This window comes from Thalassophryne amazonica, chromosome 23, assembly GCF_902500255.1.
Source record: "Thalassophryne amazonica chromosome 23, fThaAma1.1, whole genome shotgun sequence".
NCBI lineage: Eukaryota > Metazoa > Chordata > Actinopteri > Batrachoidiformes > Batrachoididae > Thalassophryne > Thalassophryne amazonica.
Genome location: NC_047125.1, coordinates 1014169 through 1037208, shown reverse-complemented (window position 1 = coordinate 1037208; position 23040 = coordinate 1014169). Strand labels below are relative to the sequence as shown.

The 23040-nt window shown below is 39.5% G+C and overlaps 1 long non-coding RNA gene across 1 annotated transcript; it reads right to left on the bottom strand.

Annotated features, from left to right (window-relative positions):
* Positions 1–6838: 6838 nt before the first annotated feature.
* Positions 6839–11834, bottom strand: LOC117504881. The gene is made up of 3 exons (XR_004558940.1): positions 11671–11834; positions 10930–11164; positions 6839–9294 (listed from the first exon to the last, which is right to left on the bottom strand). It is a non-coding gene; the product is annotated as an uncharacterized LOC117504881 (long non-coding RNA).
* Positions 11835–23040: the final 11206 nt, after the last annotated feature.

The window sequence follows — 23040 nt, the reverse complement described above, 5'->3', positions numbered from 1 at the left end:
AAACAGGGAAAAATCCAGCACACATGGACTTCAAACTGTAAAATATTCATCAAACTGAACGGATCACCAGAACAAGCAAAAGTCATGGCAATAAGGAACATCGAGGAGCTGGACAAATATGAACAATAGTGTTTCTTAAAGCGAGGATCTGGACAGATATGACCAATAAGGTATGAGGACACAAACACATCACAACACCATGACACAGACCAGAGGAACCTATTCATCTACTACCTATTCATCTACATCTGGAGACAAGAAGGATATAACTCAAAGGATTGCTGATCATGGAAAAGTAGAACTGAGAACATTTAAATACACAGACCACAATGTACTGGACTTGGAGCACGATATAGACCCAGACAATAATTTCTTCTCAAATATCAATGACAGTTGTTGCTATTATACAGATGAACAGTTTAATCGGATCATTAAAACGGATAACAAATTATCAATAATCCATTTCAACAGCAGAAGTCTATATGCAAACTTTAACAACATTAAAGAATATTTAAGTCAGTTTAAAAAAATATTTAACATAATTGCTATATCAGAAACATGGATCAATGAAGATAAAGGAATGGATTTTGAACTGGATGGATATGAATTTAATTGTGTAAACAGAAAGAATAAGAGTGGAGGAGGAGTGGCTGTGTATGTGGATAAGAACATGGATTATAAAATAGTAGACAATATGACAACTGTGATTGATAACTTATTAGAATGTATAACTATTGAAATATGTGAAGAAAAAAGCAAAAATGTATTAGTCAGCTGTATATATAGAGCACCAGGATCTAGTATTGAAACATTCACTGACTGTATGGGAAAAATGTTCTCAAAAACTAATCAAAAAACTGTGTTCATTTGTGGTGACTTAAATATTGATCTGCTCAATCCAAATAAGCATAAAATAACAGATGAATTTATCAGTATAATGTACAGTATGAGTTTATATCCAAAAATCACCAGGCCAAGCAGAATTACATCCCATAGTGCCACCTTAATTGATAATATATTCAGCAATGATATTGAGAATAACACTGTGAGTGGATTATTAATCAATGACATTAGTGATCATCTACCAGTTTTCATCGTTTATAATAGAAACCATCGGCGGAATCAGCCAGAGGAGAAAATAAAATACAGGCGAGTGCGGACAGAGGAAAACATGAACACACTAAAGAAGGATTTACAGGAGCAAAACTGGGAAAAGGTATACAGTGAAAGTGATGTTGATAGTGCATATGAAACTTTTTTACAAATATTTACATCATTATATGATAAAAATTGTCCAATTAAACAAGACTACAGAAAACAAAAAATCCAAGCTCGACCATGGATGACGAAAGGGTTACGAAATGCATGTAATAAGAAAAATACACTGTATAGAGAATTCATAAAACTAAAGACTAAAGAGGCAGAAAATAGATATAAGAAATACAAAAATAGATTAACTAATATTATACGGGTATGTAGGAAGGAATATTATAGTAACATATTATATAATAACAAAAACAATATTAAAGGAATATGGGATATATTAAATAGCATTATCAAAAATGGTAATAAAAAACAGAGTTACCCTCAGTATTTCATTGATAATAATGTCAAGAAGGAAAATAAGGATGAGGTAGTCAACGGTTTTAATAATTTTTTTGTAAATATTGGACCAAGCTTGGCAGAAAAAATTCCCGATTCCCAACCTGAGGATTGGGATAATAATCTCATAGAAAGAAATCCCTGTTCAATGTTCCTCACAGCAGTGGATGGAAATGAAATTATAGACATTGTGAATAATTGTAAATATAAAACATCTACCGATTTAAATGAAATTGATATGGTGGTGGTAAAACAGGTCATTGAATGGATTGTAGAACCATTAACATACATCTGTAACTTATCATTTCAAACCGGTAAATTTCCCAATCAAATGAAAATAGCTAAGGTTGTGCCGCTGTATAAGACTGGGGATAGACACCACTTCACAAATTATAGACCTGTTTCTTTGCTTCCACAATTTTCCAAATTATTAGAAAAGTTATTCAATAATAGATTAGACAAATTCATAAATAAACATAAATTACTTACTGATAGTCAATATGGATTCAGAGCACATAGTTCAACATCACTTGCATTAATAGAATCAGTTGAGGAGATTACAAACGCCATAGACCACAAATTACATTCAGTTGGAATATTTATAGATCTTAAAAGGCTTTTGATACAATTAATCATGACATATTAATCAATAAACTTGAACAGTATGGGATTAGGGGGTTGGTGTTGCACTGGGTGAGAAGCTACTTAAGTAACAGAAAACAGTTTGTGAAGTTGGGGGAATATACATCATCATGCTTGGACAATGCTTGTGGCGTCCCACAGGGGTCAGTATTGGGTCCAAAACTGTTTCTAATTTATATAAATGATATTGTCAATGTTTCCAAAATATTAAAATTAGTATTATTTGCAGATGACACAAGCATTTTTTGTTCAGGGGGGGATTTGCAGGAGTTACTGAGGAGGATCAGTATAGAAATGGGAAAATTGAAAATATGGTTTGACAGAAATAAATTATCATTAAACTTAAGTAAAACAAAATACATGTTATTTGGCTATTGTAATACAGATATACAGGTTCAGTTACAAGTCGAGGGGGTAGATATTGAAAGGGTACATGAAAATAAGTTTCTGGGGGTGATAATAGATAAGATAAACTGGAAGACTCATATAAAACATATACAAAGTAAACTGTCAAGAAGCATTTCAGTTCTAAACAAAGCGAAACATATTCTGGACCACAACTCACTCCGCATTCTTTATTGCTCACTGGTTTTACCATATTTGCAGTACTGTGCCGAGGTATGGGGTAATACTTATAAAGGTACAACACAATCACTATCAGTAATGCAGAAAAGAGCTATAAGAATTATTCATAATACTGGCTATAGAGATCATACAAATCCACTATTTTTACAATCCAAATTCTTAAAATTCACAGACTTGGTTCATTTTCAAACAGTACAAATTGTGTATAAAGCAATAAACAATTTACTTCCAGCAAATATTAAAAATATGTTTTTTAACAGATCAGGGGATTACAGTCTGAGGGGGAAATTTAATTTAAAGCATCAGTGGGCACGAACAACATTAAAAGGTTTCTGTATTTCTGTCTGTGGGGTGAGGATGTGGAACAGATTGGGAGTGGGGCTCAAGCAATGTCCAAGCATGAACCAGTTCAAACAGCGGTACAAAAATATGTTTTTTTCTGGGTATAGGGAGGAGGAAGGGTAATGAGGGTTAGGGTGTTTTTGTTTTTTGCTTCGGCTTGTAAATATATAGTATTTTGTATGTAAGTAGGTATGTGTAGGTGTATATTTATGTTTGTGTATATATGTGTATGTTGATGTGTATATGTATGTGTGTGTATATATATGTATATATATGTATATATATATATATATATATATATATATATTGATATCGGTTTAGGTGTGTAGGAATTTATGTGTATATGTGGCAAAGGGTATTACTGGTTGTGGGGAAGAAGGGGTAGGGATAAATAAGCTGATGCTTCACCCTACCCCTTTTCGGACATGTTGGGTACACAGTAGGAACTTTTTTGTTGTTGTCTTTACTGATCTATCTTGTAATTGTTGTTGTATCAAATGTTCGAAATAAACAGTTTTCATTCATTCAAGGACGTGAATTACAATTTCTAAAATTTAAAACAAATGCTGATGTACATTTCCACTTTATCAGTTCCATCAGTGCAATAACTTACTGTCATCAGGTCAAACTCACCACTGATATTTTATTTTAGTGAGTGTTGTTCAAACATTTATTGTTAAATTAATTGTATTGTTTCTGTACAGACATGCAGCCGTTGTTCGTGATTAAAGAAGAAACTCTCCCTGAACACCAGGAATGGAATCTGAGTGTTGACCAGGAGGACATTAAAGAAGAAGAGAAGCTGTGGATAAGTCAGCAGGGAGAGCAGCTTCAGCAGCTGGAGGAGGCAGATCTCACCAAGTTTGGTTTCACTGCCGTCCCTGTGAAGAGTGAAAATGATGATGAAAAACCAGAGTCATCACAGCTTCATCAAAGGCGAAGTGATGAGAGCACAGAGGCTGAGCCTGTAGCCAGCAGCTCATCTGTACACAGAACACTGACAGCAGAAGCTGATGGAGAGGACGATGGAGGACCACAACCAGCCAGCAACTCAGGTCCAAACAGTCATTTACAACCAGATACCAGTGGCAGGAGTTCAGACAGTTCTGGAACTGAGACTGATGACAGTGATGACTGGAAACAGACCAGAAAACTTCAGTCACGTTTTAACTGTCAGAAAAATACCAATATTGTTCGTTCAGGCAACACTGATGAGAAACAATTTAAAGGCTCTAAATATGGAAAAGCATCTGTTCACATGAACAACTCAGAGCAACAAAAGGGGAGGAAAGCAAGAAGAAAACCATTTGTCTGTTCTGATCAGAGTAAAAGACAGAAACGGAAAAGCACTCTGAACAAAGACATTAGAATTCATACAGGACAAAAAACATTTGTCTGTTCTGAGTGTGGTCGAAGATTTGGACACAAGGGCCACCTGAACACACACATGATAATTCATACAGGGCAAAAAGCATTTGTCTGTTCTGAGTGTGGTCAAAGATTTGGACAAAAGGTCACCCTGAAAACACACATGATAATTCATACAGGACAAAAAGCATTTGTCTGTTCTGAGTGTGGTCAAACATTTGGACGAAAGGGCCACCTGAAAACACACATGATAATTCATACAGGGGAAAAAGCGTTTGTCTGTTCTGAGTGTGGCAAAAGATTTGGAGAAAAAGGCACCCTGAACAGACACATGATAATTCATACAGGCCAAAAAGCGTTTGTCTGTTCTGAGTGTGGTCAAAGATTTGGAGAAAAGGGCACCCTGAACAAACACATGATAATTCATACAGGCCAAAAAGCGTTTGTCTGTTCTGAATGTGGTCAAAGATTTGGACTAAAGACCAACCTGAAAGCACACATGATAATTCATACAGGACAAAAACCATTTGTCTGTTCTGAGTGTGGTCGAACATTTGGACGAAAGGGCCACCTGAAAACACACATGATAATTCATACAGGGGAAAAAGCGTTTGTCTGTTTTGAGTGTGGCAAAAGATTTGGAGAAAAGGGCACCCTGAACAGACACATGATAATTCATACAGGCCAAAAAGCATTTGTCTGTTCTGAGTGTGGTCAAAGATTTGGACGCAAGGGCACCCTGAACAGGCACATGATAATTCATACAGGACAAAAAGCATTTGTCTGTTCTGAGTGTGGTCAAAGATTTGGACAAAAGGGCAACCTGAAAACACACATGCTAATTCATACAGGGCTTTTCGAAAAACATTCTAGGATCACAGAGTGAAGTTTGATCCATTCAGAGAAGAGTTTCCAGCGTCTCCAGCTAACTAGCGTCTGGCATTGACAAAATCCCACATATGGCTTCAATCTCAATCTCTGTTTATTTATAAAGCACTTTAAAATGAATACCAACAACCAAAGCGCTGTACACAAGAACAGGCATGTTAAAATAAAAATAAATAAATAAATAAAAACCACAGTTAAAACCAGAAACACTAAAAAACCAATGTGTCAAACTGCGTTAAAAGCTAAAGAGAAGAAATGTGTTTTAAGAGAAGATTTAAAAGCAGAGAGAGAATCAGCATGCCTAATGTGCAAAGGAAGATCATTCCACAGTTTTGGGGCAACGACTGAAAAAGCTCCGTCACCTCTACGCTTCCTCTTTGACCTTGGGATGACTAACACTGACAAATCAGCTGACCTGAGTGAGCGATGAAGATATTTAAAAACAAATAAAAGAATTTTAAAATCAATTCTAAAATGAACTGGGAGCAATGAAATGAAGCCAAAACCGGTGTAATGTGCTCACACCTTCTAACACCAGCCAAAAGTCGAGCAGCAGCATTTTGCACCATCTGTAGGCGGGTAAGCAGAGTCTGATTCAGCCCAATATAAAGTGCATTGCAATTGTCCAGACGATTAGTGATAAAAGCAAGGATTAAAATCTCAAAATGATGCTGTGAAAGAAATCACTTCACCTTGGCCAGTTGTCTAAGTTAATAGAAACTAGACTTGACAATTGACCTATTTTGAGCAGTTTTACACCCAGGTTTATTGCTGTCTGTGTCAGATACTGACTCCGACAAAATCCCAAATTTTTGGCTGAAAAGACTGACAGCATTACACCACCATTATGTTGTGGCTTTGACAAATGGAGAATCAAGAAGAGGACACACCAGACTGGCTAATGACTGGGAACACAAGCCTACTACGAAAGACCAAGGAAACACAGCTTCCCAACAAGTACAGACCCATCTGCTGCCTAACAACAACATACAAATGGCTGACAGGAATCATAACTGATGACATTTATGAACATCTGGACACTGGTGGCTACCTGGAAAATTAACAGAAAGGTTGTTCCAGAAGAAGATTAGGAGCTAAAGACCAGTTACTGATAGACAAAGTTATCCTGGAGGACTGCAAAAAAGGAGGAGGAACCTCAGCATGGCTTGGATTGATGACAAAAAGGCATTTGACAGCGTACCACACTCCTGGATCATGAGGTGCTTAGAACTCTACAACATCAATGAGGAAATAAGATCTTTCCTGAGAGCACAAATGAACAAGTGGAACACCACCATCACCCTCAATCACACAGAGGGACAAATAACAATCCCAGACATACGAGTTCAGAGAGGAATATTTCAGGGAGACAGACTCTCACCACTTTTATTCTGTTTAATCATAAACCCACTCAGCAAGATCCTGAAGGAGCAAGACATCAGGTAGGACTTAAGGAGAGACAGAGGAAGGAAAAATCAGAAACTTGTGAACCATCTGCTGTTCATGGATGATTTGAAAATCTCTGCCAACACAAAAAGGACTCAGTCAACTCGTAGAAACTGTCCATAAGTTTTTCAAAGACATTAGTATGGAATTTGGACTGGATAAATGCTCAAAATGCACAATCAAAAAAGTAAAAAGACAAAAACAGAAAACATACAGTTGGATGAAGGGAGCTACATTGAAAATTCATTGGGATACTTTCTGTTTTTAGCATGACATCTTTGCACACGCAGTTATCTACGTGTGTGAAATAATATAATACACCTGAACGCTTTTTTTTTTTTTTGTGGTTTTGGCACTGAACTGATGCCATATCTGTTTCTCTGAGAGTAATAATGTATTAATGTTGGAATTGTACGTTTTTAGGAAAATATGGACTTTTTAGGGTGAAAACTGAAATTCGCCCAAATTTTTTTTTTCATTTCTTGATGGATTTTGATGATTGTTTTTGTTTGTTTCATCTAAACACTGATTTACAATCCTTCCTCACACAATATTGAACTTTTGAATTGTTTTGTAAATTGTAGAAATTTTTTATGGTGAAAATAGTGAAATTCACCAAAACACTTTTTTTCTCTTTGTTTCTGATATATTTTAATTCTGTTGGTTTTGTTTGATTCTTCTAAACACTGTATATCCTTGTGGATATATGAAATAATAAAATTTAGTAAAAAATGGATTTCATTAACGTGAAATTCATGCAAAGGTTTTTCATTTGGATTCATATTAGGTTGATTAATTTAAACACTGTTCTCAGTTCTTCACAAAATTATGATTTTTGTTGAAAACACATACTGTGTTTGGAAAACAATAAAATTCAAAGTGGTGAATTTGGTTTTGTTTGAAGTTCTGTTCTTCCCTGTTGAATTATGAATGACAATTCCTCAGAATAGTGGGCTGGCGTGGGCTTCCCATGGGCCCTACCTAAAACCTGCATGGGCAACCCAGGTTTCTCCCATCTGGAGCACACGTTAGGTGGGCCCCATGCAGGCTGATTATGGGCCCCCAATTGCACCCATAAGGGTAACTATTATAATTATGGGCTTAACAAATCCATTTTTGTCACATACAGTTCTTTAAACAAGCTAGGACTGTGCTCAGAGAACGCAACAACCTCTGCCAACAGAGTAGTCACATTTTTCAATGTCATACTGGTGCAGTACAAAATTATATTGACCTTTTGTTAAACACACATTATGGGGTGTTTGCTACAAGCTCATTTACAAATACCAGGTCAAGGTCATTTAGAGTTTCCACTTAAATTACAAATTAATGTTGATAAATGTTATACTGAGATGGAAACATCAATTACATTATAACAAATGGACTATTAACTTAGTCAATATTGGTATTCTGATTAAGCCAAGGCATCTCCAAGCAGTGGAATTTGAAAAGGTTTAATTTTTAGTCAAATTTGAGCCAAATGCACTTAAATCTCCCACAATACTTGTCATACATGAAACACCTATGAGGAGCAATATGGGCCAAGTTGGAAGGTCCTATGATCACAGTTCCAAAGTTATGGCCTGTTATGCTCTTGTAATCTTGTTCACAGACAGATGGAAAAAAAACAAATACTTTTGAAAACATTTCATCTGCATACACTATTTAATAATAAACAACCAACAGGGACAGTAACATTTGAACATGTTCATTTTTCAGAAGAAACATTTGATGTGCAACAAAAATTACGTTTGTTTTGCGTGGGAATAAAGAGCAAGATTGGACGATTCAAGTAGGAAAAACAGAACACATACTTGCTAAAGTTCATGCATCTCTCCGACTTGTCTGAAAACACTGGCAATTAAAATGATTTACAAGTATTAGACCGAAGGGGCTGATTACTTATGCAACCCATCATCGTGGCTTTTATATTTTTAATTATGTCAAGTTGTAGAGATTTACTTTCAGTTTGAGTCTAAGGAAAATAATTTAAGCCTAATTTACATTTTGTATTTGAAATGCCATAAACAAATTAAAATTTGTGAAATACCAAAGGGTGTGAATACTTTTGCAAGCCACTGTATACGTTCTGTTTATCCTACTTGAATCTTCCAATCTTGCTCTTTACTCCCTCTGTGCAAACTGTGGTCCATGTGAGGTATTGCTCATTTTCAAAGGCTGAGAACATGAGAGACATGAATGTCCTGTAATGTCTCTACAAGGTCAACACAAAGTGTCACAGACAGAATTGGTTACTGTCCACCTCAAGTGAGGCTGAAGCCTGAAGTCTTCATTGCGGGGTTGCCTGTAGGGCCTGTCTATTACCCCCCCGATCCCGAGCACCTATGAGCCACTTAGACACGACCTTCTCAACATCTTTACGGGTGATGTGGCTTGTCAAGGAGTTTCTCTTCAAGCCTCCTGCAAGGAACAAATATAATGGTCACTTCATATGTGCTAGCGCCTCTCAACAAGAACTGTAAAGCAACTATGTTAAGAAAAGCACTATGGGCAATTCCATATCAATCAACCAAAACCTTGATTTTGACAGAATGGTCCTCAATATTTTTGTCCAAATATTCCTCCATGTTTGGAATTTTCAGCATTTCATTCATATGCACCACCTTTTTTCATATCCCTCTCTTAATGCAACCACATTCCTAAAAATTTGAACACTGGGGCAGTACCAGGGCTGTGAAATGAAAATTGTAAAATCAGGGGAAAATTGCAGGGGTCTGGGGGGCATAGGCCCCCAGGAGCCAGGGTCTCGGGCCCCGTGGGATCCCAGAAACCAAATTCTTATCATTTTTTATCTAATGATACATTTTCCGCATCTCCTGGAACAAAAAGTCTCAAAATTTGTGCATATTTAAGTGACCTTGTATTCAATCTTTCATTTGAACCGTAAATAATTATGTTGAAATAACAGATTATGACGTGGATTTCATTTTAATTTTAAACCAAATTATGCATTAACCCAGAACAATTAAACTACATGAAAATCATGAAGACTGAAAAGACTGTTAAAGCATTTCAAAAACCACAACTAAAGATGGAGAATAGTCGAAAATCATGGTAAAATATAAGATAAGATAAACTTTATTGATCTCACAGACAATTTCACATGTTACGTCAGCTCTTAAGAAAACACACAAGGTGGGTTCAAGTTGAGGAAAATGTTTACCAGTGTGTGCAAGATAAGCAATAATAATAATACAAGACATAAAAATGAGGTAGAAACAGAATGTGTGTATATATATATATATATATATATATATATACACACACACACACACACACACAGTAGTGTTCAGAATAATAGTAGTGCTATGTGACTAAAAAGATTAATCCAGGTTTTGAGTGTATTTCTTATTGTTACATGGGAAACAAGGTACCAGTAGATTCAGTAGATTCTCACAAATCCAACAAGACCAAGCATTCATGATATGCACACTCTTAAGGCTATGAAATTGGGCTATTAGTAAAAAAAAGTAGAAGTCTCTGCCACGACGTCTGTCCGTGGCAGAGACATGCTGCACAAGTCTTCTTTTAAAAACTTTAGCGCTCTAAAGGTTTACGATGTCCACAAGCTACATTTAGCTTAAGTTTTGCGCAGGAGACACACAGCGCCACCGCAGCAACCAACCAGTCCCGCTTTATGACAACTGTCGCAACAGCCAGGCTTTTTTCTCCTCGAAACTCCGCGGATCCAAGGACACTGATTTGTATCTGTAACACACAGATCAGTGTCCGCGGACCGCCGCGATCTTATAAAACTTGTACGATGTTTGTGATAGACATTTTAAAAACTCAATGATGATCACGATTACAGACAAAAACACTAACACTCCCCCTCCTCTCCATGATGAAATCCGCAGAATTTCACAGATCTGGAGTTTTCACAGCCCTGCAGTACCCTGTGTAGTTGTCTAATATCACACTGGCATTACAGTCCTTCCCACAACTGAAGACATATTCATCAAAACAAATCCATATTTTTAAAGCAATAAAAAAAGCATTTTTGTTCTCTTATGATCATGAATGTTGGGCACTCACATTTTCAAAATCTGTAATATACAGTCCATGAGTACATGTTGAAGAAATTTTGAGATAGTTTGTTGTCATCTTCAAAAGCTACAATCCCTCAAAGGTGGATGGAGGCGGCGGAGGTGTCTGCGTAACCCTGAGCGTGGATGGAGGTGGTGGAGGTGAAGATCCGAGGGTGGATGGAGGTGTAGGCCTGCTGCCGGACCAATCATCAAACTCATCGTCACTAGACAAAATCACTCGCCTAGAAATGTATAATATACAAGCACAATCAATGAGTTAAAGCATTTTTAAAACATTTGGTAAAAAATACAGTGGTCCCTCCCTATAACGCGATTCACCTTTCGCAGCCTCGCAGTTTTAGTGCAATTTTGCATGCTTTTTTTTTTTGTTTACAACGCACTGTGTTGTAAACGCGGCTTAACACTTCCGGTGGTTACACAAGGTTCGACTGAGGACAAGCACCATCTTGTTTCTCGCACTTGGAATCCAACTCAGACTACCATAGTAAGTTAAATAATACAAAAGTAGCTTCCAGTACCAATAAAGGTAAATTTTTCAGCTTAATTAGCGCTTATGTGGCGCACTCCCACAACGAAAAAAAAAAAAAACGGACAACGAACAGGCCCGTGCTTCAATTAAACACAGAATTCAGTTTCAAAATTACCATAAAAACATCTGCCACCACATTTCTACGAAATGACCAATATGTCAAAAATTTTTTTGGCATAAAACACAATGTTTACTCACCAAGTCACGTTCAGCAATGTAGAAAATCTCACCAAACGCTGGACAATCCGGAAAAAAAAGACTCCTCAAAGAACAAAACCACTTTAAATAGACGCCTTTTCCGCTCGTTTTTCTTTTTAAAGCAGCAATTCTCTCGAACAGCAGCTCCAAAATGCCGCGCGTTTCTCTCTGGTACTTGTAGGAGGAAAAAACAAAAACAAAACAAAAAACGATAGGCTGTGGCTAGTCACATGGGTTGCAATGTGACCTTTCAAAATAAGAGTCTAAACTTTTTTTTAGCCATGTTAAAAAATAAAATAAAAGCAAGATTAATTTACAAATTTTTAACCATGTAATGTATTAATCCAAATTAAGTACTAATAATGTCTTTGTAATGTATATCTTATGGTTATTTTTATTGACATGGGCTTTGTATACATATTGCCTGTTTGACTGCCTTATTAAGGTGCACAACCACTCAAAATAAGCTCAAATTGATATTGACTTGCTAAATTAGACTCTGGTTAAGATCATGGAGTAAAAAAAAAAAAAAATCATCACATGTTTATAGTCCATATATCTCTGTGGATATACCCCCCAAAAAACTGCAGCAGTTAAACATCCGAAAAGAACAAAAGGTTTACGCTGAGTGGACACTGAAATTTACATCTGTTTTACCCTATCAATGAAATTTCTTATAGAACAGTCATTTTGTTGCAGATCAGAACATGCTGAAACTTTTTGTAAGGTAACCCCAAAATATTTCTGTTTGTCTTTTTGTTGTTACTAACCTGCCTCTTTAAAAAAGTTGTTGAAGTGTTTGTGTTTGTAAAGCTTTCCTCTTTTCAAACTTCCTTTCTGGTTTCAGTTGTTTGTAAAGAAGTTAAATATTGTTATCTTAGCTTAATAGCCTTGCATTTGTGTAAAAAGTGTACCTGGCCTAGTGGCTATTAAAGTATAACAAGATTTCTCACATAATTTTTAGGAGTGGAGCCCAGCTGTAGCCCACATATTGCCTTGCCCACATGTGGGCAATATGTGGGCTACAGCTGTAGTTGAGCCCATCTACTGCCCATGTGGGGCAAAAAAGCCCACTCTGAGCCCATGCCCAAAGCCCAACCTGCCCAAGTGAGACCCATGTGGGCCCCAACTGGATGTGTTTGCAGGGCTGCACTCCACTCGACCAGTTTTTGGACCTCATCTCTGTAGGCCGCTTCATTTCCCCCTGTTATCAGCCCCACCACTGTTGTGTCATCAGCAAATTTGACGATGTTCTCCGAGTGGGTGGGGGTGCAGTCAGATGTGTATAGCGAGTAGAGGAATGGGCTCAGCACACAGCCCTGGGGGGAGCCGGTACTGAGAGTATGGAAGGAGGAGAAGTGAGGGCCAAGCTTCACCTGCTGTGGTCGGTTGACCAGGAAGTCTTTGATCCAGGAGCAGGTGGGCAGTGGGATCCCCAGGTTGAATAACTTGGGGATAAGAATGTCTGGTATTATGGTATTAAAAGCTGAGCTATAGTCAATGAAGAGCATCCTGACATAGCTCCCTTGTTTCTCCAGGTGAGTCAGTGCTGAGTGAAGGGCGGTTGTTTTTGCATCTTCTGTGGATCTGTTAGACCGGTATGCAAACTGATGCTGGTCCAGGGTAGGGGGGAGACAAGCTTTGATGTATCTTAGAACCACTTTCTCAAAGCACTTGGTGATGACTGGGGTGAGTGCTACCGGGCGGAAGTCATTGAGGCTGGTTGTGGGTGATTTTTTGGGAACTGGGATGATGGTGGCGGATTTTAAGCAGGCTGGGATGACGGCTTGTTCTAGTGACAGGTTGAAAATGACAGTGAAGACCTGTGCTAGCTAGTCAGCACATGCCTTGAGCACCTTCCGTGGTACTCCATCCGGGCCTGAAGCCTTCCTGGGGTTCACAGCCCGGAGCACTCGTCTCATGTCCTCAGCCGCTAAAGTAAGTGAGTGGGTGGGGGGGGGGAACTGGAGGCTGGAATGGGTTGTAGTGGGGGTTGGGGTGTTGTGGTTGAGTGCTGTGCCTGAGACTCAAAACGGGCATAGAAGCTGTTCAGCTCCTCTGCTAGTGCCAGATCTGAGTTTCCTGGTGTCGCAGCACAGCCCCTGTAATTGGTGATCGACTGTATGCCCTGCCACACCTGTCGGGGGTTATTAAGCTGGTCCTCTATCCTGCTCTTATGCTCTGCTTTGGCAGTCTTGATGCCTCTCCTCAGGTCAGCACGGGTGGTGTTGTGTAGTGCTCTGTCTCCCGATCTGAAGGCTGCGTCCCGGTCCCGGAGGAGCGTGTGGACCTGACTAGTCATCCATGGTTTTTGGTTTGGAAACACCAGAATAAGGAAAAGCAATCGTGGACTGTGGATGACTGGGTGAAAAGTCATATTCAGTGATGAATCTCGAATCTGCATTGGGCAAGGTGATGATGCTGGAACTTTTGTTTGGTGCCGTTCCAAAGAGATTTATAAAGATGACTGCCTGAAGAGAACATGTAAATTTCCACAGTCATTGATGATATGGGGCTGCATGTCAGGTAAAGGCACTGGGGAGATGGCTGTCATTACATCATCAATAAATGCACAAGTTTATGTTGATATTTTGGACACTTATCCCATCAATTGAAAGGATGTTTGGGGATGATGAAATCATTTTTCAAGATGATAATGCATCTTGCCATAGAGCAAAAGCTGTGAAAACATTCCTTGCAAAAAGACACATAGGGTCAATGTCAATGAGCAGATCTGATTATATATATATATATACACTCAACAAAAATATAAACACAACACTTTTGGTTTTGCTCCCATTTTGTATGTAACCACACCAGCCCAGGACCTCCACATCCAGCATGTTCACCTCCAAGATTGTCTGAGACAGCCACTCGGACAGCTGCTGAAACAATCGGTTTGCATAACCAAAGAATTTCTGCACAAACTGTCAGAAACCGTCTCAGGGAAGCTCATCTGCATGCTCGTCGTCCTCATCGGGGTCTCGACCTGACTCCAGTTCGTCATCGTAACCGACTTGAGTGTTGTGGCTGGGGTGCCTGGCGTGCCTGGCTGGCTTTTGTTTGTCTTCTCTTTTCTGTCTTTTGTTTTTCCTTCCAGGTGGCATGCATTCAGGACTGAGTGGCTGTGTGGCTGAGTTATTAGGACCTCACCCTGATCACCTGAGGCTGGTCATGTGCAGCTCGTCAGGACTCACAGCTGTGGTGCATCTTTATGGATTGGGGCATGGTTGCATTTAAGTCTGGAGTACACAGTGTGTATTGGCCAGAGACTCGACCTTGTGACCAGACGGGTGAGATCGTCGTCTAGAGAGCCATCTCATCATCATGGATGCAGAGACCGTACCAGGTTTGATGCCATGGTCTGTGAAAGAGGAGGGGGTGAGGTCTCACGCTCGTCAGCACACTTCCTGAGGTACTTTAGGTTTTGTGACTAACATGAGTACAGTCAGTAAATGTGGTGTCCCTCACACCTTATTATATTGAGCTGTTATGTTAGTCGTTTAATCAGCTTCCACTGCAGTGGAGAATTGAACTGGGTGTTCCATGCCTGCAGGGTGGGAAGCTGATTGGTGATTAAGCCAGGAAGTGTTTGCTGTTTATGTACACCTTTGAGTGGTCTCTCTGTGTGTGGAGTGGTGGACTCACATGATGGTTTCTTCTTTCACAGACTCAGTTGGTTGCGGCCACCTGGGGGGTGTCGGCGGGGTCCTTGGGTCCGAACTGTTCTGGCTCCGGACCGTTTGTGCTGCTGGGAGCGCACCGTCTTTCCACCTCGCCAGACCGCGCACTTATTTGTTAAGCACTCACTGTTATGTCATTAAATTCTGTTATCCTTTGTACCGTGCTCTGCTTATTTTATACTGGGTCCTTTTTCAAACGCTGGTCGGTTCTCCGCCCGTGTCCGACACATAACATTGAGTGGGCAAATGCTCACATTCGCTGGCGTTTGGCACGTTGGAGAGGTGTTCTCTTCACGGATGATGCGAAGGAGATGTGTTGCACTGCATGAGGCAAATGGTGGTCACACCAGATACTGACTGGTATCCCCCCCCAATAAAACAAAACTGCACCTTTCAGAGTGGCCTTTTATTGTGGGCAGTCTAAGGCACACCTGTGCACTAATCATGGTCAGCATCTTGATATGGCACACCTGTGAGGTGGGATGGATTATCTCAGCAAAGGAGAAGTGCTCACTATCACAGATTTCGACTGGTTTGTGAACAATATTTGAGGGAAATGGTGATATTGCGTATGTGGAAAAAGTTTTAGATCTTTGAGTTCATCTCATACAAAATGGGAGCAAAACCAAAACCGTTGCGTTTATATTTTTGTTGAGTATATATATGTTGTGTGGGCCGCTGAAGAGGAGGTACTGCTGGCCCACCACCAGATGGCGCCCTGCCATTTTGGCATTTTTTTTTGGGCGCTAGAGGGCGCACTGGCCTTTTTTGGTTCTTCCAGGTGCACCGTTAGGCTGGTAGCTGTTTTTCATCATCATCTCCACTTCTATAAAAGCCTGGGAGAGACATCATAACTCTGCCGAGTTATCAGCTTACCACACAGGTAAACCAACTCAGCCGTTTTGTGCCGTACGCACATGCATTGTAACTGAAGTCTTTGCAGTTGTGACTTATACTTGCAGCTTGTAGCCGAGTTTGTGGAAGTTGGAGGAGTTGGCGTCTCCACTCCTCACTTCTGACTTAATTAGTATAACATTTGACACTGCACGTCCTCCAGTTTATCCTCTGCACTCTGGGAGTATCTGGATTTATTCCTCCAAGAGAATAACTGTGAGTTGCTGACTGTTTGCTGGGTGAACACACACCCACCTTAACCTGTTTTGCCAGCAGTACCGGTCTGACAGCCTCGAGCGGTGGCCACCTGGGGGACCAGGACTTGGTGGCTGTGGTGTATTGCAGGCCTCCGAATGGCGGTGGAACTTCGTGGGTTCCGGCTCTTCTCTGGATAGGCGTCTCCTACCCTCGGTCCTGCCCACGTGTCACCATTTTGTTATTAATTGGACTCAGCATATTCGTCTTCTGTTTGCACTTTTGCATAATAAATCGTTATTTATTGGAATTCCTATTGACCGCTCATTTACGCCCCCTAACGTGGGTCTGTGCATTCACTTTTCCCAACAATATATATATATATATATTATATATATATATAAATTTAAATACTTATTTTCCTCACTATATATATATTTTCCTCACTATATATATATATATAGTGAGGAAAATAAGTATTTAAACACCCTGTGATTTTGCAAGTTCTCAGAGCCGGCCCAAGGCATACACCAACTACGCGGTCGCTTAGGTCCTCCACGCCACCAGGGGGCCTCGAGAGCACCGAGACGTTGTGATTAAAAAAGTAAATATATGAAAATAAAATATTGAATAATTTAAACGAAATTGTATTACACCCGAAAAAAAATTAATTTTGACAAAATACCAATACTAGGTTAACTGACGCCTCCTGTTGGCTGCTGCCACCGTTGGGCAAATTTAGATGCACCGCTTGTGTCAGGTGGTCGATGACTAATCGTGAGGAATAAAGTGAGTGTAAATCATGTCTCAGAAAAGAAATGATCCCTCTGGAGCGGAGAAAATAAAAAAGAGGTTGGAAGACGAGAAAAAAACAAGACAAAGGTAGGTTTGCATGTCCAATATTACAATTTTTGTTGTCATTATTTGCGAAATGCTCCGTTCGTTTAGTGTAAAGTGCTTTAGGTGTCTTAAAGTCAGGCAATTGCTCTAAGACTGCGGGAGAAGCTCAGCTTCCCCTAAAATGTCAAAAAATAAGTGATCAAATATATACTGTTGTGTGTACATGTCATTGACTAAATGTGCGCTACAACACGCTCAACTTTTGTTCAGAATCAGCTTCTTATCACTGGGAACGACGCGGCTTTCCTCTCACTCAAATCCGCAGCTTCACAGCGCTTTAAACAGACTTCAATAGCGACACAAAGCACGTAGCGAAACGAGACGAGTCATTGGCTAAATGCTGGGCTTTGTCCCGCCCATCGAACGCTCAGCGTGTCTGGGGTCTATGGGGTAGTAGGCGGGCCTCGAGGCTGAATCCCTTTTTGATTGACAGCGAAATGAGCGAATCAGCGATCTCTTGGTGTAAACATCCGTGGGAGCATTTTTTAATTTTCATTCTGTTCTGAGTTGAACCGGAGACTTTCTTAATCCTCTTAGCGGCATTTTCTTTGTTAAAAACGACTGGCGACAAATCGAGCTTCTATTTCTGGTGGTTTTTTTGTAGCTGCTTGTGTTTGGAGACTGACTTCTATCTCAGTTTCTGTTCCTACCGAGCAGCGGGTGCTGCTGAGCTCCTTCACCGTCACAAAGCACTCACAGGCGGACAAACTTCACACGAGCCTCGCGCCAGTCCCAGCTAGCGAGCTAGCTAGGTAGCAAGCTGCACATAATGGCAGACAATTTGAATGTTGGACCGGATTTTGACGAAGCCATTTGATAGTCTTCCTTACGAAGAAAAACTTAGAGTTAAACAGCAGGACAGATCAACTCCTCAGATTAATTTGGTGCAAAAGGAAAAGTAGCTCAGCTCTCAAAGGTTTTCAGGCCAAAGTTAAAGAAATAGCCCCCAGTGCAATATTGCTGTTATGTTGTGGATTTCTATGTTCATTTTGGAGATTATTTAAGTATTGTATTTATTATTTAAGTATTTAATTTTGATTACAGCTTTATTTTTCTGTAAGATAATGTGAATGTCATTTGATTCTATTTTGTATTTGGATATTGAACATTTTGCACACCATTGCACATCTGAAAGAAATTAAACTATTTAAGTGTTTCCTATAAATGCAGTCTCCTACCTGCTGATGTTACTTTCAAATAGTTAAATTAATGAGCCATACTTATACATCACTCTGTATGTAGAAGTTAATTAAACCATATTTATGAGTCTGCTACCCCTTTAAGGTTAAAAACAAGAATGACACCTGTATGATGTAAGATAATTACAAATAATGCTAATGATTGTGGTACGTTACACACATAACAGTGTAGTCTATGGAATAATGAGGCATCTGGTGCTGAGGTGATGGTAGGGGGCCCCCAAATGAAATTCTGCTTAAGGCCCCATAAAGGCTTGGGCCGGCCCTTCACGTTCTTCCACTTAGAAATCATGGAGGGGTCTGGTGCATGTCCACTGTGAGACATAATCCCAAAAAAAAAAAAATCCGGAAATCACAATCTATGATTTTTTTTAAATAATTTATTTGTATGTTACTGCTGCAAATAAGTATTTGAACACCTGTGAAAATCAATGTTAATATTTGGTACAGTAGCCTTTGTTTGCAATTACAGAGGTCAAACGTTTCTGTAGTTTTTCACCAGGTTTTCACACACTGCAGCAGGGAGTTTGGTCCACTCCTCCACACAGATCTTCTCCAAATCTTTCACCCTTATAGTTTGTATGACATCCTTTGGAACTCTTCAGGGGTCACACTGGCTGACTGACGTAAGACACTATTTATTTATTCATTCAAGTCTGAATGAATAAATGAGTTACGTTATACTTCTTTGTGTACAACATTTGAGTGATACAGTAGTGTTCAGAATAATAGTAGTGCTATGTGACTACAAAGATTAATCCAGGTTTTGAGTATATTATTGTTACATGGGAAACAAGGTACCAGTAGATTCAGTAGATTCTCACAAATCCAACAAGACCAAGCATTCATGATATGCACACTCTTAAGGCTATGAAATTGGGCTATTAGTAAAAAGTAGAAAAGGGGGTGTTCACAATAATAGTAGCATCTGCTGTTGACGCTACAAAATCAAAACTATTATGTTCAAACTGCTTTTTTAGCAATCCTATGAATCACTAAACTAGTATTTAGTTGTATAACCACAGTTTTTCATGATTTCTTTGCAGGGGATTCTTGCAAATAAATGATCTTCACACAGGCATCTTCTGTCACAGCACTTACAGGTAACTCCAGACTGTCTTTGATCATCCTGGAGCTGATCAGTGGGTGAGCCTTTGCCATTTCTGGTTATTCTATCCATTTTGATGGTTGTTTTCCGTTTTCTTCCACTCGTTTTTGTTTTTTGTTTTGTGTTTTTTTTTGTTTTTTTTGTCCATTTTAAAGCATTGGAGATCATTGTAGATGAACAGCCTATAATTTTTTGCACCTGCGTATACGTTTTCCCCTCGCCAATCAACTTTTTAATCAAACTACGCTGTTCTTCTGAACAATGTCTTGAACGTCCCATTTTCCTCAGGCTTTCAAAGAGAAAAGCATGTTCAACAGGTGCTGGCTTCATCCTTAAATAGGAGACACCTGATTCACACCTGTTTGTTCCACAAAATTGATGAACCCACACTACTATTATTGTGAACACCCCCTTTTCTACTTTTTTTTTTTACTAACAGCCCAATTTCATAGCCTTAAGAGTGTGCATATCATGAATGCTTGGTCTTGTTGGATTTGTGAGAATCTACTGAATCTACTGGTACCTTGTTTCCCATGTAACAATAAGAAATATACTCAAAACCTGGATTAATCTTTTTAGTCACTTTGCACTACTATTATTCTGAACACTACTGTATATGCTTATTTTAACAGATCCCTGTCTATCATCTGAATGCTGTGGTAGTATCCATTCTGTTCGTTTATGGCCGTTTCCAGGCACTCAGGTCATTTTGAAACTTTCTGATCCAGTAATACACAGTATTACATTGCCTAAGTAAGTATATCCTTAATTAATTTGTCATCACATGAATCAGATGAAATTTCCACCACATGAAAAATGGATTTGCCCTCTGAATGTCGGCTCCCACTGGATTTTATTGGTATGTAGCCTCTGTCATCACAATCACATCAGAAATAAACATTTCAATCAGCTGCTGATTCTTCAGTCCTTGTTCTTGATGTATTAATATAAATACATTTTAGACACATCAAACAAATTGTGCTGATTGATCCTCTTGCAAATGAGGCCATTTATGAGTACAAGATTCTGCAAAATTCAATGTGAAGTCTTTTTATAATCTGACTTTCTTTGATTGACCTCAGCCTGGTTTTTACATGAAAAGAATTTGCCTCATCCTTTTGTTGCTGTTTTAACAACCATTAGTAATTTTTTGAGAGTGGCTGGCTGTGGTGATACAGACAGGTGGGCTGCCACAACACTGGAGCACAAGAAACAGCAGGATCAAATCAATTTTATTTATATAGCACCAAATCACAACATTTATATTGTAAGGCAAGGCCATACAATAATTATGTAAAAACCCCAACGGTCAACACGACCCCCTGTGAGCAAGCACTTGGCAACAGTGGGAAGGAAAAACTCCCTTTTAACAGGAAGAAACCTCCAGCAGAACCAGGCTCAGGGAGGGGCAGTCTTCTGCTGGGACTGGTTGGGGCTGAGGGAGAGAATCAGGAAAAAGACATGCTGTGGAAGAGAGCAGAGATCAATCACTAATGATTAAATGCAGAGTGGTGCATACAGAGCAAAAAGAGAAAAACACTCAGTGCATCATGGGAACCCCCCAGCAGTCTAAGTCTATAGCAGCATAACTAAGGGATGGTTCAGGGTCACCTGATCCAGCCGTAACTATAAGCTTTAGCAAAAAGGAAAGTTTTAAGCCTAATCTTAAAAGTAGAGAGGGTGTCTGTCTCCCTGATCTGAATTGGGAGCTGGTTCCACAGGAGAGGAGCCTGAAAGCTGAAGGCTCTGCCTCCCATTCTACTCTTACAAACCCTAGGATGGAAGCAGCTGTGAGATTTTAGTGTTCATGGTAATCATCTTCTATATGTTTCTTGAGACCATTTTTGTACTAGGCTGGAGTAATATCTAAATATGCAGAATGCCTCTTTTGCAGTTTGCCAAATCCTCAGCAAAGGGCATTTGTTGAACAATGAAACCCACCAGCAAGCTATTGCAGAGAGGTGTACCAGGACAACTACTTTCTACAACAGGTATAAAGTTTATTAGAGTCTCAACCAGGAATAAACCCACCTTGTCTACACTAAGTGTAAATCAGATTAAAATATAAAATTATTCACAGACTAGGACCTCCCTACTTCGCTGACCTAATGCAGTTTTGTCAAATTGTGCATCCTGACGCATAAATCGACAGTTCCACGCCCCGACAATATTGTGCTGTTAATACAGCGTGCACATGCAAATTTTAAGTTTTTAAAGTTGAAAAGACACGTATTGCTGTTGTATTTTCATTCCTCGGTCGCTCGGTTGGGGAGTTCGTGTTAAACAGAGGCACCATCAACCCAAAGGAGGGAAGTGTGAAAGTCTGGGTAGAGAACTGCGCATGCACAGTTGCGCAGAGGCCCGGCTTCTCGATAGGAATGACATCTCGTTGGGAGACCGGCCCGGGCTCTGCGTTCTCAGGGTGCAGGGCTATTTTGTGTCCCTAGGGTGAATAAAAAGTCTTTCTCTTATCGTGCACCTGCTTTGTGGAATGATCTTGATCTTCCTGCATCGATAAAAGTCAGATTCTGTATAGAGACTTTCAAGTCGAGACTTAAGACGCACTTATTTTCCCTTTCGTATGGCTAGCATCCCGGCATAGTATGTTACTATGATTTTTATTTTTTTTAATTAATTTTTTTAGTAAATGGAGCGGGCCACGGCCTCAACTTTATCTAAGTTCTGGGTTTTAGTGAAGCTTAGGGATAGTTGCCGGCGATTACCTTAATATTTCTTCTGTTTTTTATACTGTATTTGTTGTCTTTCTGATGTCTGATTCTGTGTTTTGTTTTTTCCCTCTGAGGTGCAGCTCCATCCAGAGATGGCAATGTTGTCGACTTATGCAACCTTCCCGCCCTGCGCATCGGCAAAATTTCTTCTATATTTGTTTTGTTAATTGTGTCTGTAGCATGGCCCAATCAGAGGGTCGCCCCTTTGAGTCTGGTCTGCTTGAGGTCTCTTCCTCAAATCATCAGAGGGAGTTTTTCCCTACCACTCTCGCCTGTGTGCTTGTTCTCGGGGTTAGTAAAGTTAGACCCTGTGTGAAGCACCTGGAGGCAGCTTTGTTGTGATTTGGTGCTATATAAATGAAAGAAAAAAAAAAATGCTCCACACAGATTTACCGTAAAGTGCCATACTGTTTGTATTTGTCCAAAATTGATATTAATAAAGTTCAAGACATATTCAGTGACTGGAAATGTTCGTGTCCATCCCCTGACCTGTCTGAAGAATACTGGCAATAAAACTGATTATTTACAGGTATTAATACCAAAGCATTCCATTACATCTATTACACAACTCATCTTTATGTTTGTAATTACTTTATATCAAGTTGTATAAATGTGCTCTCAGTTTGAGCTTAAGGAAGGTAATTGTAGAAAATTTTATTTGT